Below are 6000 nucleotides of genomic sequence, written 5' to 3'. Positions count from 1 at the left end.
GTTTTTTTGCCTCTCCATGTACATTTTGGAATAATCTTATCTATTTCCATAAAAAGTCTTGCTGGGATTTTGATCAGAAATGTCTTAAACCATAGATCAATTTGAAGAGAATTGACATTGAGTCTTCTAATCCATGAACATGGTATGTATCTGTTTCTTCAGAGCTTTGATTTTTCATCAGTATTTTGGTTTTTAGCATAAAAAAAGAACATTCTTAGTGAATGTTCTATGGGCTTCTAAAAATAATTTTGTTATTTTTGGGTGGAGTGTTCTATAAATGCCAACTAGATCCTGTTGATGGATGGTGTTGTTAAATTTTTCTGTATTTTTTGCACTGAGGGAACATCTGTCTGGGACCTGTGGCTTCTGCTCCATGAACATGATACTGCTGAGTTTGGGGGAAAACAAAAGAAATCTGGGGCCCTTTAGTAACTGAGTTTGTCAAAAGACTTATGAGCCAGGCTGTGTGAAGTAAGGGCATGATCTTAGTACCTCTCCCTCTTTGAAACCTCCATTATGGATTCATTAGACCTGACTTAAACCTATCTTAACTCCTTCAAATGTTCAAGAAACTGGGTGGGACAAAACACAAGATAAAAATTTTGTGAAAAAACGTTAAGAAATTATAGTATCATTAACTTAAAAACTTTAAAGTTTCTTGCATAAGTGAATATGTTAAGTACCAACATTCTCATTGTTTTGGACCCTCACAATAATCCTGGCTAGTAGTTTTGTGTTTTTTGTTTTTTAAGTAGGCTCCATGCCTAGTGTGGGACTTGAACTCACAACCCTGAGATCAAGAGTCACATGTGCTACTGACTGAGCCATTCAAGAGTCCCCTGGAAACTTCTGTTGCTATTTAGTAAGGGCGTTGTGGATCTAGGTCACACAAATTTATTTATAAGGCTCAAACTCACAGAAATGGAGGCTACAGAGAGAAAAGCCTGGAAGTGAGTAGATGTAGGTTCAAGTCCAAAGCTGTCACAATCTTTAACCTCAGGCTACTCATCCAACATCATGGTCTCAAGGTGTTTGCCTGAAAAGGAGTCGTATGGATCAGAGGTTTTCAACCGGTGGTCAGAGTGAGGTCATTTAAGAATTATCCTCGGGGCGCCTGGGTGGCTAAGTCGGTTAAGCGTCCGACTTCAGCTCAGGTCACGATCTTGCGGTCCGTGAGCTCGAGCCCCGCGTCGGGCTCTGGGCTGACGGCTCAGAGCCTAGAGCCTGCTTCCGATTCTGTGTCTCCCTCTCTCTCTGCCCCTCCCCCGTTCATGCTCTGTCTCTCTCTGTCTCAAAAATAAATAAACGTTAAAAAAAAAAAAAAGAAGAATTATCGTCAGCCCCCCCTCCACTCAAATATGCCATTGTTCTTTGTGTGTTACTCTGTCAAGGTCACACCTAGGGATGGCATGAAAGAGTTGTATTTGACTGGCTGAGATTTGTTTTTTGTTTTTTTTTTTTTTAATTTTTTTTTCAACGTTTATTTATTTTTGGGACAGAGAGAGACAGAGCATGAACAGGGGAGGGGCAGAGAGAGAGGGAGACACAGAATCGGAAACAGGCTCCAGGCTCTGAGCCATCAGCCCAGAGCCTGACGCGGGGCTCGAACTCACGGACCGCAAGATTGTGACCTGGCTGAAGTCGGACGCTTAACCGACTGCGCCACCCAGGCGCCCCTGAGATTTGTAATCTATAGCTGTAGGTAACTGAAGGACGAAGGCTCATGGAGACAACAGTCAATGTAGAGTGTTCCCGGTGTGTGGGAACATTGTGCAGTAAGTATAACTCCAATAAGGGAGAGGCTGAGCAAGGATGAGACACCTTGCCTTCTCTGCTCACTTAGTGTCTCTTTAGAATACTGTGTTTAGATTGTAATATGAGAGCCTTTCTGACAAGTATAGTTTGAGGTAACCCTAAAGTCATTCAAAGGAAAACATACTAGTAAAGGTTAAAAATCACTGAAGTCGTTTTCTTTCTTTTTTTTTTTTAATTTTTAAAAAAGTTTATTTACTTATTTGAGAGCAAGCGAGTGAGCAGGGGAGGGGAAGCGAGGGAGAGAGAGAGAGAACCCCAAGCAGACTCTGAGCTGACAACCCCTGACACGGGGCTCCATCAATGCAGGGCTCAATCTCATGAACAGTGAGATCATGACCTCAGCCAAGATCAAGAGTCAGACGCTTAACCGACTGAGCCACCCAGACGCCCCAAATTCCCTTGACGGAGCTGAACTTTTCAGGCCTTTCCTTCTTTGCTTCTCTGTTTAGTCTTTTCCTCCTCTTTCTTCTTATTCACTTTAGGAGTAAATTACTGCTCATGCTGTGTGCAATTGCTAGTCATTCCCATCATCCCAAACAAGCAGCGATCAATGGATATTGAGATAGTGATTTAATTATAGCAGTACCATCTTCTCTTACATATATGACCCCAGTTCAAAGGTTGTAGATAAAACCCAGGAAGATTTTTCCAGTGCTTCGACTCTGCACTTCCCTTCCCGATCTCACTCCTCACAGTGCCCGTTTGTGTACTTCTAACGTAGAGTGTGCAGGTGGGGGGTGGGGGTGGGGTGGGGGGAGAGGGGTTCCCTGCCACAACGCTCAGGAATAAGTTCCCTGAAGTTCATGAACAGAAGACTCAGTGGTACAGTTTTTCTCATGATATTTTGCTAGTGATTCCAAGCAGAGTTATTTACATTTTAGATATACCATCGAGAGCAGTCATCTCTCTGTGCTTTTAATCGTTCATTCTAATTAAAAAATCAATTTGAGGGGCAACTGGATGGCTCAGTCGGTGAAGCCTCCGACTTGGGCTCAGGTCATGATCTCATGGTTCTTGAGCTGGAGCCCCGCTTGGCCTCTTTGCTGACAGCTCAGAGCCTGGAGCCTGCTTCAGACTCTGTCTCCTTCTCTCTGCCCCTCCCCCACTCCCACTGTCTCAAAAATAAATAAACATTAAAAAAAAATTTAAAAATCAGTTTGAATCCATTTTTTATTTTATTGTTTTCAAATTCTTTTTTATTTGAGAGAGAGAGAGAGAGAGAGACTGTGAGCGGGGAAGGGGCAGAGAGACAGAGGGAAAGAGAATCCCAAGCATGGAGCCTGATGTGGAGCTTAATCCCATGAACCGTGAGATCGTGACCTGAGCCAAAATCAAGAGTCAAATGTTTAACCGACTGAGCCACCCAGGCGCCCCTGAATCCATTTTTTAAAGTAAGCATATACCCTGATACATGTATATTTTTAGTATACAAACCCCATGTATGTATGTACATATGAGTATCCACTCACAGCATGTGTTATAAAACAAAAAAATTGCAAGATGAAATATTTTGCAAATATTTTATTAATGTAACAAACTTCTTACTAAAGTACTTTAATACTAATCAGTATAGTGATTTAAATGTTTCATTATTTGTAAATGTGTCTACTTAATCTACTTTTTTGTTCAGTTTAATTTGATGAATATACAGTTTCGAATGGAAGAAAGTATTCTGGCCCCGTCATACGTATTTTTTACTTCATCGACCAATTATTTAAATGTTTTTGTTGAAATTTACATAACTTCCATTTCCCTTGTATCAAAATAGTTTATGTAAACCAGTTAGAAATTGTTACATAACTTCCAAAATAAATGGAAACCACTTAGGATAATTTGCAGAGTTTAGAAAATTCTTTTAAGTTTTATAATATGTAAATATGAGAGTATTCTATGTGAGACATTTTTTACTTCAGCAACAAAAACACCAGATGATGAATAGTGACATTTCCAAAAACCTATTTTGAACCCAGCAAAGGTTCTTTTCAAAGAAATTCCATTTTCACTCACCGTGAAGAATTTTACTCATTGTAAAAAATCACTTTCCCTTTGAAGATGTTCATTTTTTTCTAAAACTATCTGCTAGGTAGCATATTCCTGCCAGCCACTCATCATAGAAAAGAATAAATTTAGGAGACCTGACTTTATGTAAAAAGAAAATAGTTAATATTTTATTTTATTTTTTTAAAGTTTATTTATTTTCAGATAGAGAGACCATGCGCTTGCGTGCACGTGCGAGTGCAGGAGGGATGGTGAGGGGTGGGGGAGAGAGAATCCCAAGCAGGCTCCATGCTCCCAGCAGAGTCCGATGTGGGGCTTGAATGCATGAACTGGGAGATCATGACCTAAGCAGAAATCAAGAGTTGGATGCTTAACCGACTGAGCCACCCCGGTGCCCCAGGAAAATGCATAATATTTTAAAAGTGACAATTCTCTTAAGTACTTTGACAGTTGTTTAACACGAAGCACCTGGGTGGGACAATTTTTTTTTTCTTTATTTTCCTTTTTTTAATTTGGAATTTCCTTTTAAGTCTGGTTGACATCCAGTGTTGCACTAGGTTCGGGTGTGCTTCACGGTGATTCAAGTTCTTTATGCCATGCTCACCCTAGGACAGTTTTAGGTATTAGTCCCCTTCTTATTTCATAGTATTGCTCTGTTTATACCATTTAGTGGTTTGGGTTTTATAAAACAAACCACACTGATACCACAGGCGGCATCATGTTAAACCCGCACGAACACATCCATCTTGCAAATGATCAACTCCGTTCTTTCATGCATAGCCCTCCTTTGCGTCGGGATGCCTCATCTTCCATGTGCGCTAACACGGACGCTGTGACACACAGACGCGGAGGGTGCCGTCATCGCTCTTCTATATGAAAACGGAGTGAATGTTAGTGAAAGCTGGCCTTCACGTGTTTCAGGATAAAAATACAAGCAAATCTTGGTATTTTCCTCCTAACTTAGATAGCTTTCACTAATGTAACCTCGGCACCCAGCGTTGTAAATCTGTGGTCTTCTACCTTTATTTCAAGACATACTATTCCCCATGTGGAGAACAGTGGCTCTGGAAAGTTGGAGGTGCAGAGAGATGTACTGTGGATCCCGCATGATGTACCAGTGACCACACATGCTCATGTCATCTGATCAAGGCGTATTTCCCCCTAGGTTCCGGCTAGCTGCTGTAACGACCAGTCTGAAATTTCAGTGGCTTGATAGATTACATTTTTTCCTTGGAGATGTGCTTGGGTGGGTGGCTCCCCTGGGCAGTTTTCCTCCCAGGGGCTCCTTAGGAATAGTCTCCTCCCATGCCATGGTGCTGTCATCTTTAATATGTGGTCTCAGCTTGTCCCACTGTCATCCAGCAGGTAGATGGGGAAGTGAGAGGACAAGTCTGTTTTGGATCGTAAGGGAAACATCACTGATGCTTAGTCCCTGGGCCAAGAGTTAGTTACGTGGCTGTACCTAGATTTAAGAGGGCTGAGCAAGGCCTTAACTGCATCGGGAGAGAGGAAATGGGTTAGGTGAGCAGATCTGACCATAATCTCTGCCCCAATTCCAAAGCGTGATGTGTTAGGAGATGAATCTGGGCTTTAATCGTGGTCTGATTGACTATAAGACCTATGCTTTTCTCTTTATGCTATGTTGCCCTGCAAAGCAAAGGAAGGACCAACAAAAAAGACTAGTTGGTTCTTCGTGCTGCACTTGGTAGGGGCCTAGTCAGGTCCTCAGCTCTGCTCCCTCATAAACCTTCTACTTGTTAGCTCACCGAGCATTGTTTATTGCTGTGTTTACAAAATATGATTTGTTACAAATGACATTTTAATAATCTAAACCTAAAAACTTCCCTAGGCTTAGTGATATTTTTCTCCTCCCTATTCTAAGATGAATTACAATGATATATGACACAAAAAGATCAAATCAGTGAAACATTGACAAGAGAACGAGGTGAAGGACGGATGAGGTTCGAGTCAAGACTGAAGCAGAATTCAATATGTTAGCCATGAAATCATATACATAATAGGGCGGACAATGAATTTGGTTCTAAGATGGAAACACAAATAGTTATAGGGTGCACTGAATCTATGAGAAGAATTAAATCATTTGCTTCAAAAACATGTACAACCACAATAAATATTCAAACCAGAAGAAAATATAACCCATGGAATGTTGGTTCATCCATTCATCTA

This window comes from Lynx rufus, unplaced genomic scaffold (genome assembly GCF_022079265.1).
Source record: "Lynx rufus isolate CCGP_SWC_20201006 ecotype Redwood Valley unplaced genomic scaffold, mLynRuf1.p SCAF_7, whole genome shotgun sequence".
Lineage (NCBI taxonomy): Eukaryota > Metazoa > Chordata > Mammalia > Carnivora > Felidae > Lynx > Lynx rufus.
Note: the sequence above shows the minus strand (reverse complement) of the source record.